This window comes from Lepidochelys kempii, chromosome 23 (assembly GCF_965140285.1).
Source record: "Lepidochelys kempii isolate rLepKem1 chromosome 23, rLepKem1.hap1, whole genome shotgun sequence".
In the NCBI taxonomy this organism is placed as follows: domain Eukaryota; kingdom Metazoa; phylum Chordata; order Testudines; family Cheloniidae; genus Lepidochelys; species Lepidochelys kempii.
Genome location: NC_136402.1, coordinates 14,528,442 through 14,541,069, shown reverse-complemented (window position 1 = coordinate 14,541,069; position 12,628 = coordinate 14,528,442). Strand labels below are relative to the sequence as shown.

Here is a 12,628-nt window from a genome sequence, read left to right as displayed (position 1 = left end):
GGGCTAGAGATCGGGAGGCATTATTCTATCTGGGAGTGGGGGCCCCGGGGGTCCAGAGTGAGTGGCCTCCCTGAGGGGGCCCACAGCAGAGACAGGTGTGCTAAGGCTCAGAGAGGTGCGGTTCCAGGAGGTGGAGGGGCCTAACCCCCGAGAGAGAGTGGACCCCCGAGAAGGGCTGTCGCACTGAAGGGGGTTCCCCCCAGGGACCGTACGGGCCAAGAGTAGGCACAACCTCGGAGTCCGTGACAATATGAGACACCCTGCCTCCCCTCTGCTGCATCACAACTCCTAGGAACCCCAAAATCTGAGAACCCCTGTGTCCACTCTGCTTTATCATTGCTCCCAAGCAATGTTCCCTCTAATTTTTGACAGGCCGTGGGCGCAAAAAATTTCTTCTGTGCAAATGTTTGTGCGTGCAATGTTTCGCCGTGTGCGCGGGGTTTAGGACGCACGCACACAGCTTAGAGGGAACAGTGCTCCCATGTACTCCCAGATCTGAGATACCCCTGCGTCCCCTCTGCTGTATCACAGCCCCTGGGAACCCCGAGATCTGAGACATCCCATCTCCCTCTGCTGTATCACAGCCCCCAGGAACCCCGAGATTTGAGATACCCCATCTTCCTCTGCTGTATCACAGCCCCCAGGAACCCCCAGATCTGAGACACCCCATCTTCCTCTGCTGTATCACAGCCCCCGGGAACCCCCAGATTTGAGACACCCCATCTTCCTCTGCTGTATCACAGCCCCCAGGAACCCCCAGATCTGAGACACCCCATCTTCCTCTGCTGTATCACAGCCCCCGGGAACCCCCAGATCTGAGACACCCCATCTTCCTCTGCTGTATCACAGCCCCCAGGAACCCCGAGATCTGAGATACCCCATCTTCCTCTGCTGTATCACAGCCCCCGGGAACCCCCAGATCTGAGACACCCCATCTTCCTCTGCTGTATCACAGCCCCCAGGAACCCCGAGATCTGAGATACCCCATCTTCCTCTGCTGTATCACAGCCCCCAGGAACCCCCAGATCTGAGACACCCCATCTTCCTCTGCTGTATCACAGCCCCCGGGAACCCCCAGATCTGAGACACCCCATCTTCCTCTGCTGTATCACAGCCCCCAGGAACCCCGAGATCTGAGATACCCCATCTTCCTCTGCTGTATCACAGCCCCCGGGAACCCCCAGATCTGAGACACCCCATCTTCCTCTGCTGTATCACAGCCCCCAGGAACCCCGATATCTGAGATACCCCATCTTCCTCTGCTGTATTACAGTCCCTGAGTACCCCCAGATCTGAGACACCCCTGCATCCCCTCTGCTGCATCACAAATCCTAGGAACCCCAAGATATGAGACACCCCTGTGTCCCCTCTATCATAGCCCCTAGGAACCCCCAGATCTGAGATACTCCTGCCTCCACTCTGTTGTATCACAGCCCCCAAGAACCCGCATATCTGAGACACCCCTGTGTTCCCTCTGCTGTATCACAGCCCCCGGGTGCCCCCAGATCTGAGACTCCCCTTTGTCCCCTCTGCTGCATCACAACTCCTGGGAACCCCAAGATCTGAAACACCCCTGTCTTCCTCTGCTGTATCATAGACCTCAGGTACCCACAGATCTGAGACACCCCTTTGTCCCTCTCCTGCATCACAGCTCCTGGGAAACCCAAGATCTGAGAAATCGCAGCATCCCCTCTGCTGTATCACAGCCCCCAGGAACCCCCAGATCTGAGACACCTCTGTCTTCCTGTGCTGTATCACAGTCGCTGGGTACCCCTAGATCTGAGACACCCCTGTGTCCCCTCTGCTGTATCACGGCTTCCAGGAACCCCCGGATCTGAGACACCCGTCTCCCCTCTGCTGTATCACATTCCTGGGAACCCCCAGATCTCAGACTCCCCTGTGTTCCCTCCCTGCCCAGTTTGTGACTGTTAGTGGATGTGTGAATCCACAGCAGGGTGTTAGTGAGGGGTGTGTATGTGTGTTCTTGTGTTTGCGTGGCTGGGGCAGTGCATGGGGGGTCGCTAGGTGTGTTTGTGTGTCACTGAGTTTGTGGACCTCTCACCCTGTTGTCAGCACTCACCTTCAGGACATGTGGAGAAGCTCTGAGGGTGAGCGGGAGGGTTATGGAAGCACTGCTGGCTTGGGCCCCCTTTCACTGGCACAAGCAGGGCCCCACTGCAGGGGGGGCCCAGCCACGGCTGCAACACGAGCACCTCAGCTATCCCACAATGCACAGCCACCCATTGGCCATTTACCCATAATCCTCAGCTCCCCTTGCTCCCACAATGCCCCTGCATTGGCCAATTACCCACAAGCCCCCATTGCTCCTGATTCCTGACAGAGCCACTGAGAAAGCGGAGATCCCTGGGAGGGGCAATTACCCACAATCCCCTGCTCCTGGCAGCGTGGCTATGGGACAGGCATTCCCAGAATGCCTCTTGCAGGGGCAATTACCCACAATCCCCTGCTCCTGGCAGCGTGGCTATGGGACAGGCATTCCCAGAATGCCTCTTGCAGGGGCAATTACCCACAATCCCCTGCTCCTGGCAGCGTGGCTATGGGACAGGCATTCCCAGAATGCCCCTCGGAGGAGCAATTGCCCACAATGCCCTGCTCCTGGCAGCGTGGCTATGGGGCAGGCATTTCCAGAATGCCTCTTGCAGGGGCAATTACCCACAATCCCCTGCTCCTGGCAGCGTGGCTATGGGGCAGGCATTCCCAGAATGCCCCTCGGAGGAGCAATTGCCCACAATGCCCTGCTCCCGGCAGCGTGGCTATGGGGCAGGCATTCCCAGAATGCCCCTCGGCGGGGCAATGACCCACAATCCCCTGCTCCTGGCCAGTAGAGGAGGACGGGGCTGGGCGAGAGGAGATGCCCCCCAGCCTAGCTGCTCCAATCGCCCCATGGCTAACTCAGCACAGGGGGCCCTGCTTGTGGCAATGAAAGGGGGCCCAAGCCAGCAGCGCCCGGGCTGCTGCACCCCGGAAACCAGACAGGGTCTGGGGCTCACCGAGCCAGTCGCCCAAGCCCAGGATGCAAAAGCACAGGGGGTGGGTCCTAGATATGTGGGACATGCCCACACCCAAACCACCGTGCAGCTCCCCATGGGTTCTCCATGCCCAGACGGGTTCCCCGGCGCGGCTACCTCGGGAAAGATACGGCACTGGGAAAACCTGGGCAGGTGGTGACCCTCATCCCTGCTCCCCTGTCAGAGCTGGAGAAAGAACCCAGGAGTCCTGGCTCCAAGCCCCCTCCCCCCACACCGCTCTCTAACCATTAGACCCCAGTACCCTCCCAGAGCCAGGGATAGAACCCAGGAGTCCTAGCTCCCAGCCCTCCTTCCCCCCAACCACTAGACCGACCCCTGCCCTCTCAGTATTAGGGAGAGAACCCAGGAGTCCTGAGATGGGCTCCTTGGCCAGGTTGTTCTGTGTGGGTCCCCACTGACACACACATCCCCACACCCAGCAGTGGGGGTGTTCCCTGGGGCCTGCAGATCCCTGAGGATCCTGCCATGGAAACCCCCCCCCCATTCCTCATTCATCCGACAGCTTCCCAAAGCCCAAAGGATCCAGGCAGCCTGTGCTGTTTCCATGGCGACAGCTCCATGGAAACTGCAGGCCCATCCCCCACCTTGTCTCTTCCCCCCCCATCCCCTTTCCCCCTTCAGAGAGCGTGGGCGTGGGGGGTACACACCCCAGCCCTGCCAAAGCCCCACTGGAGCTAATGGGCTTTCACAGGGCCGTGGCGGGGGGTGATGGGGCTTCAGCAGGGCCCATCAGCCCCACAAGCAGGGGTCCGAGCCAGCTCCTGAGCCCCACAAGTCTGTCAAAAAGAAAAGGAGTACTTGTGGCACTCCTTTTCTTCTTGTGAATACACAGTAACACGGCTGTTACTCTGAAACAAGTCTGTCAGTCCATCCTCCATCCCCACACCTCTGTCTGTGTATCCATCCATCCCCCACCCCACGTCTGTCTGTCTGTCCATCCATCCATTTGGCCATCCATCCCCACCCCCCTCCATCCATCTCTCCGTCTCACCCATGCCCCACACCGGGAGCGATTCCACCCCCCAGGGAAGTCGCCCCCAGCATGTGCGCCATCCCTGGCCCAACTGCCTGGGCGTTAACTAGTCAGCTGCAGGGGGGCAAACACCCATTGACAGCAACAGCGGGACTCGTCCCTGAAGGAGAATTAAGGAGGCTGCAGACTTCCAATACCCGAAGTATGTACACACCTGCACACACACCCTCCCATGCCCGGCCCCACACAACCATTCACGCACACACACCTGTACACACACACCGGTGCACTCACACACGGGCCCACACATGTGTTCCCCAGCACTCCCGGGTGCCTTAACGGACCACATGCAGCCCTCACACATGCACAATCATTGACACACACATGCACACAGACACTCCGCCATGCACAATCATGGACAAATGCACACGACCTCTCGGCCATGCACCATCATTCACACACGCACAGACACACCACCGTGCAGAACCATTGACGCACGCACACACAGCTGCTCAGCCGTGCAGTCCTGGACGCACGGACACTCCGCCATGCGCAATCACGGACACACGCACGCTCAGCCGTGCACACCGGTCCCAATCTCCGACAAGGACTCTGCAACTGACAGTAAGGAGATCACAGGGGAGGCGGGATGACTGTACCCCTCCCTCGGCCCTACACTTCAGCCCTGTATCTCGCCGCCTAAACTTATAACTGGTGCGCAAAGCCACCCATGGCCTACATCTTGGCAGCAGCAGGCCAAAGGATAACAATTCCCTAAACCAGCCGAAGACATTCTTTGTTTGCACATCCTCGGACAGAGATCCCACGTATGGCTCAGCAAGTGTCGCCTATTGTACCGACTCCGTGGCTAAACAACAACTGGCTCACCCGTGTGTTTGGCCTTGTGTTCCCTCCAGGCCCCCTGGAACATGTCCTGGTTCGTACGCAACGGCTGGGTTACCGCTAGCTAAAGGAACTGGTTGACGGCTAAAGGTAACCGTTCTGGAAGCTGTCAGCTGCGTGTGTGTGTAACAACCCATTTAGGGCGTGTTACTGGGAGACTAACTCACACCCTAACAACGTGGGTAGCTGTCACCACCGACAACAGGCCAAAGAAAGCCCCAGTGAGCGAGCATCCCAGGATCCTTTGCAGTTAAGCTAACTTTAAGGAGCAGCATTTTACTGAGCCTTGTGCAGATTTCACCATGGCGGCAAAGCGATGTTATAATGCTAGAATGCAAAGGGGGTGACGGATAACAGCCCCCCTAAAAGGGGGCTAAACATTGAGGTGTTGAGGCTGTTGGACACAAGGCAACGGGAGAATGTTGAAATCAACCAAAGTGCAGATGGAGCCTGCACCAAAAGAAGGAAATGCTATCGTTCCAGGCCTGATCTAAAGAGGAACGAGGATATTTAATACCCTCGGCCGGGATGCAGGCTGGCAGAGAACGACCATCGTCCAGGACTGTCGGTGCAACTCTCTTTGCCAACCGGCAATCAATAAATCCAATCCAGGTGGATTTATCGAACGAATCCCACCTCTAAGCCTAGTGAAATGCCCGGTTATCAATGAATTGGTTATTGATTATCGGCAAGTGACCGATCGTTGATGAGTCGCTCTTAACAGTCGTTGACACACAATACACGTGCATGGGCGCACACCCGGCCACCGGTGTACGTTTCTAGGCACATACACACGGCACCTGTTTCCTTAAAGAGGAATAAACATGTCAAAAGCCCGGAAGATGCGGCAATGAGGGGTTGTTGTTTTTTAAATGGCTCATCAGCTTCGTATGCTCCAGCCAGGAAAATACCAAAGAAGTCATCTCGCATCAGTTTGACTCAGGGTATGTGAGAGAGAGAGAGCATTAGATGGTGAGTGCGCGTTTGTGTCTGTGATAGAAAATGCAAATAGATCCTGCATGGTGTATTTCCTGGAGGTCTTAAGCCAAGAATTACAAAGAGAAAAGCTGGATATATTCAGATGCTTTGGATTCATATTAAAAATAACCATAACACATACACGCAATATGGGACACACACACATCACTTCAGCAATGTCCACATAAATTGTCTCACACACACACACAAAGCGGAAGCCACACACAACACACAACACCCCCACAAAGCACAAATGCTGTGTGTCTCACACGCTGACACAAACTGGAGTGCACACATGGCCACCAGCCATGACACACATGCCCCAAGAGTCATCACAATCACATCACACGCATGCACACGCACACCAGGTCATGCACACAAAAACTAACAGCAGCAGCACACGCGCACCACCCCAAACCTTGACACACAATCAACACAAACTTTCCATGCACACAAGCACAGACAAACCAAAAGCAGTACACACACACACAAACACACACATAGTTAACACAAACCTTGACATATCCCCAACTCACACACACAATCAATAGCAGCACACACAATCAACATAAAGATTGACACACAACTGAACCCTCTCTCATACACACACACTCAGCACAAACCATGCCACACTACTCTCTCTCAATCAACACATCCCTTGACACAAACCCAACTCACACACACAATCAACACAAACCTTCACACACACAACCAGCACAAAGACTGACACACAACTGAACTGTCTCACACACATTCAGCACAACCTTTGACACACATGCACACACACACAAACCAACACAAACTTTGACACACCCAAACACACACACAGACACAACCCAACCCCCAGCTCATACATACAATCAGCACAAACATTGACACACACTGGCTCTCTCTCACACACACACACTCAACAAAACCCTCAGGTTTCAGAGTACGCATCCGATGAAGTGAGCTGTAGCTCACGAAAGCTCATGCTCAAATAAATTGGTTAGTCTCTAAGGTGCCACAAGTCCTCCTTTTCTTTTAACACAACCCTCGACACCCACCCACCAACTCTCTCACACACAGCCCTTGACACACACAACTCACACAAGTGCACAACCCTTGACACACAGCCCAACTCGGTCACAAACACTCAACACAACCCTTGACACCTCCCCCCCCCCCCCAGCTCTCACACAATCAGCACAAACCGTGATGCACACAACGGCATTAGCGCACACACACACAAGCCCCAGTGCTCATGCCAGCCTGCAATCAACGAGAGACTCACACAAACACAAGGCACCCATCCTGTATGACACCCGTCTCTTAGCGGGCCCCCCCTCTTTGCCCGAGAACGGCACCCAAGAACTAAGCCCCCAGAGGCATCAGCTGCTCTGAGAAAACACACACACACACACAGAGAGAGTTACAGCCTCCCTCCGTGCTTAATTTGTAACGAAAGAGGTGCCGGGGCGAGGAACTGCCGAGCCCAGAGGTGCCAGGGCATTGCCCACCATCCCTCCCCTCGCCGTGCCCTCTGGGCTGTGGCTCATGCCGCCCGAACGCGCCCCTCCGCACCCGGCTTCCCTGGAGAAAGGCGCCCAAGTGGGGGGCCAGGCCGTAACCAGCACAGGTGGCAAATGGGGTGGGGTGGTGCCTTGGCGCGGGGGCTCGCTCTTACCTCGACCCGCCAGTAGAAAACCAGCTCCCGTTTACAAAACCCCAAGTGCCTTTACTTCGGCTTGAAAAATATCGCAGTGGCAGATGCAAAAAAAGATTTTTTTTTAAAGATGCGGAGGGGGGGAGGAGGACCAAAGAGCCGGTGCCCAGCGCCCCCACTTCATGCCCGGTGCCCCCTCGTCTAGCCCCGGCTTGGACGGAGGCCAGTGCCCCACCCCTCCCACCCCTCCTTTTCCCTACCCAAAAAAAAAAATAAAATCTTTCCGCACTTTCTATTGACACCCCCCTCCCCCTCCACAAATCCTTGGCTGGGGAGGGGAAGCCAGCGGGTGAATTAGACATTCTGCTGGGGCCATGCCATTGGCTGGCCAGCCGTGGGATAGGGAGGAGGGAGAGGTTTTCCATTGGTTGAGGCCGCCCAATGGGGGGGTAATTACAGCCCCCCCTTTTTCCGAATCCCTGGAAATCCCCCCCACCCTCCGCTCTGCTCTCCACTCCCTCTACCCTAGGAAGGGGGGGAGGGAAGGTTTCATTAACAAAAAGGGTGAACTCCCAGCTTCTGATTGGCTGAGGAGTGGGATGCAGGAGAGCCTGATTGGCCGGGGCGGGTTGTCCGTCTCCATCCTTTTTGCAGCGTTCAGTTAGGAAGGGAGGATTGGGGGGCTGGTGGCTGGTTTAGCTTAAAGGGGTGGGGTTGATCGGGGGGCAGAGAGAGAGAAGGAAACTAGGGTGGGGCTCAATAGGAGAGAGAAGCAAGCAAGCAAGCAAATGGGGATGAAGAGATAGCAAGCCAGTCAGCCAGCCATGACCCTGTAACTTTTGGTGCATCTTGCTAACTCCCCTCCTAAGGCCCTGATGGGACGCCTCACCTGCAGGAGGTGCAGGAGGGCTGGCTCCTCCTCACAAATTAACCCTGGGCCCAAGATTAAAGAAAAAGAAGCCGAGTCACGGCATGCAGAGAAGGGGCCGGACCCCCGAGCCATGGCCGGCCAGCATGGTGGAAAGGGCGTGGGGTGGGGGGCTGAAACTCAGGAGAGCTCGTCAAACTCACTCACTAGCTATTTTGGGGAGATGCCGAGTTTGGCCCATGAAGGCACGACATTTTGATGAAAAGAAAAAAAACCCTAGCCTGCTTGAAAATTACCATGGCCCATGCTCCGTGGACTAAAAACTGGCTAACTGATAGATCTCAGAATATAGCTGCAAACAGGGAATTGTCATGAAGCGGGATGGTTTCCGGGGGGGGGGTCCCTCAAGGCTCAGCCCTGGGCCCTCCACTATTCAACATTTTCATCAATGGCCTGGAAGAAAACGTACGCTCACCACTGATGAGCTTTGCAAAACGATTGGGGAAAATAAACCAATGCAGCGGGTGGGTCGGCAATTCAGAGCGACCGGGCACAAGTAAACAACGGGTGTTTTAATATAGGTAAAGTCCAACATGTCCACCTAGAAGCAAAGGACACCAGTCATGCTTACGGGCTGGGGGACTCGCTCCTGGGCAGGAGCGAATCTGAGAAACATTTGGACACCAATCATCTGACCCTGAACTCCCCACGTGTTGCTGAGGCCACAGGGCTAACACAATCCGGGGATGTGCAAACAGGGGCATCTAGAGTGGGCACAGACAGGCTATTGGGCCTCTGGATTTGGCCTGGGTGTGCCCAGTTCTAGTGCCAACCATTCAAGAAAGATGCTGATAAATTGGAGAGGGTTCACAGAAGAGCGACGAGAACGATTGGAGCGACAGATTTCAGGAGCCCAAGCTAGAGAAGGTTAAGGGGTGACTCGATCCCCATCTTCATGGGGAACAAATATTGAATAATGGGCTCTTCGTCTAGCAGAGTTGGAGTTGAAGCTAGACCACCTGCGCTTGGAAATCAGGTGTAAATGTTGAGCCATGTGAGTAATTAACCATGGGGATACTTTCCCAAGGACTGTGGTGGATTCTCCAGCACAGGGCCATTTTTAAATCAAGATGGGCTGTTTTTCTAAATGCTCTGTGCTGGGAATTATTAGGGGCTGGTCTCTGGCCTGGACACTCCAGGGGGTCGGGATAGTCACAGCAGGTCCCCCATGAAGGAGAAACTGAGGCACAGAGAAAGGAAGCAACTTGCTCAAGGTCACCCAATGGAGAAGTGGGAATAAAACCCAGTGTCTGGAGTGCCAGCCCAGGGCTCTACCTGCTAGCCCACACTGCCTGTAGCCCGAGAAGAACCAGACTTCTTAGGTGCACCCCAGAGATGGGCGCATTTGCCACACAATTTTAACAGCGAAAGGAACACCACGGAAACCTGCGAAAGGACTTGAAAGGGGATCCCCAGCAGGCTGCTGAGTCCCCCAGGAGTTCTTCCTCTTAGAAGGATGACAATCTACTATTGTGAGCCACTCACAGAGTCACTACTTTCCCTCAAGTGAGCAAGATGGCTCTTGTCAGTGCTGGAGGTCCCTGGTTCAAATCCCCCAGGGCCAGGAGATGCTGTAGCCAGAGAGGCCGAGGATAAAAAGGGATTGGAGGGCAAGCTAGGGAGGGGGTGGGGAATCAGAGCTAAGGGGGGGCATTAGGGATTCAGGAAAGGGGGGTCTGGATCTCAGCTCCAGCCAGGCTCCTTATACCTCCTGCAGCCCCCCACAACTCACGCCAGGCCCCCTTCCCTGCCCCAACAGGCCCTTGTTCACACCACCAGATGGGAGGCGTGGACCCCTTCTATTACTGAGCCCAGCTAGGCAGCATCTCCCTGCCCCCGCCCAGCTGCTCCCTGTTCTCATCTCTCTACCCATCCCCAGGCCTGGCACTGGTGCCCCTGGGTTTGCTTACGCTCCCAGCTGGCACTGGGCACCGGGCTGTTGGAGACAGGACATGCTGCTGGCTTGCCCGGGAACGTGACAACATCCAGGGGTGGAGAATGGAGGGATGCACCCTCTAGCCCCAGGCTGGGGAGATGGGGTGCTGGGGGGGGGACAGGATGGGATCAGGTTCCCCCACAAATCCAGCATCCCCCCAACGCTGACACTGACCCAGGCTTCCCTCCATGCAGCTTGGCAAGCTTCTGTGCCCGCCAGGCCTGGATAACCTTTACAGCCCAGCCTACAACGCCTGCGCCCACTCCAGCCCCCAAGGCTGCGTTGGCATAAACAGGCCAGGAGACGCACTTCATGCCAGCGACGCTGTTAACCCTGTGAGAGATCATCCTCACCAGGGCAACGGAACTGGATTCCCCATGGGTGGGAATGCACAGCAGGCTGGTTAGTCTGCATCAGAAACCCCTGCTTAATTCGGTTCAGTTTGTCTACACGGGGACACTTGGGAAGGTTAATCTGGATCAACTCCAGGTCTGAATTCAAAGTGAATTTGTTAAACCTTATTGAGCTCTGGCGTGAATGCGCCCATTCCAAATTCAAGTGTCCCGATTTTGCTTTATCTTCATGCCCTGAAACTGAACTAAACCTGTCCACACAGGGATAAAATGTGGTTTAACTCATCCAAATTAATTCTGAAAGTGGATTAACTGTCCTCGTGACCCCCTTCTTGACAAACTATTAACCCTTTATCACCTTTTTCAATGACTTAGTTGAGCCATTTTAAATCCATGGGCGGATGCACATTAGAATTAAAATGTCCTGAATTTTATTAATTTGAATTTAGTTTTATTCACTTCCAAAGTGAAGTGGCTGCAATGTGGTGCCAGGCAAGGGGTCCCTGTATAACAAGGCCAATGCCCTACCCCAGAGGTGCCGCGTCCTGGCGCCAGGCAAAGGGTCCCTGTATACCCAGCCCCCGTGCTCCACCCCAGAGAGGCCACATACCAGTGCCGGGTCCCCATATACCCAGCTCCCACACCTAACCCCAGAGGGGCCTTGTTCCGGCCCTGGACGAAGGGTCCCTGTATACGCAGCCCCCGTGCCCCACCCCAGAGGGGCCGCATCCAGGTGCGGGGGCTCCTGGGTTGCTCTCGGAGGCTGGGATGCTGGGGGGAGGGGAAGGGGCTGTCGCTGGAATCAGCAAAATGTTGCAATTTGCTCAATTAACCGATGTTCCCGGCGTGGAACATAATCCCGTTGCCCTGGAGACAGCAGCACCACGGTAACCGGCTGGGTCTTTGTTCCAGGCCTGCCCCTGTCGGAGGCTGGTACTAAGAGCAATAGGAGTGGGGGGGGGTGGACATTGGGGGGCTGAGCACAGCTGCCCCCCCCGCAGGGGAACGTGGGAGGGGGATCATAGGGGTGGGAACTGGGGGAGGGACACTGTCTGGGAATGGGAGCGCGCTGGGACTGGGGGCCTGCTGGGGGGCACAAGGCTTTGAGGGTCATAGAATATCAGGGTTGGAAAGGACCTCAGGAGGTCATCTAGTCCAACCCCCTGCTCAAAGCAGGACCAATCCCCAATTAAATCATCCCAGCCAGGGCTTTGTCAAGCCTGACCTTAAACATATCTAAGGAAGGAGATTCCACCACCTCCCTAGGTAACGCATTCCAGTGTTTCACCATCCTCCTCATGAAAAAGTTTTTCCCAATATCCAACCTAAACCTCCCCCACTGCAACTTGAGACCATTACTCCTTGTTCTGTCATCTGCTACCACTGAGAACAGTCTAGAGCCATCCTCTTTGGAACCCCCTTTCAGGGAGTTGAAAGCAACTATCAAATCCCCCCTCATTCTTCTCTTCTGCAGACTAAACATCCCCAGTTCCCTCAGCCTCTCCTCATAACTCATGTGTCCTAGTCCCCTGATCATTTTTGTTGCCCTCCGCTGGACGCTTTCCAATTTTTCCACATCCTTCTTGTAGTGTGGGGCCCAAAACTGGACACAGTACTCCAGATGAAGCCTCACCAGCGTTGAATAGAGGGGAACGATCATGTCCCTTGATCTGCTGGCAATGCCTCTACTTATACATCCCAAAATGCCATTGGCCTTCTTGGCAACAAGGGCACATTGTTGACTCATATCCAGCTTCTTGTCCACTGTAACCCCTAGGTGCTTTTCTGCAAAACTGCTGCCGAGCCGTTCGGTCCCTAGTCTGTCCCCTTCCTTGCTAAGTGCAGGACTCTGCACTTGTCCT

At 55.3% G+C, this 12,628-nt stretch overlaps 1 protein-coding gene across 1 annotated transcript in view; it reads right to left on the bottom strand.

Annotated features, from left to right (window-relative positions):
* SHISA7 (shisa family member 7) overlaps positions 1–7,741 on the bottom strand; it is a 29,992-nt gene extending 22,251 nt beyond the window's left edge. The window contains exon 1 of the mRNA XM_078850184.1: positions 7,571–7,741. The gene's annotated coding sequence lies outside the window, so the exon portion shown is untranslated. The remainder of the gene's footprint in view (positions 1–7,570) is intronic.
* Positions 7,742–12,628: the final 4,887 nt, after the last annotated feature.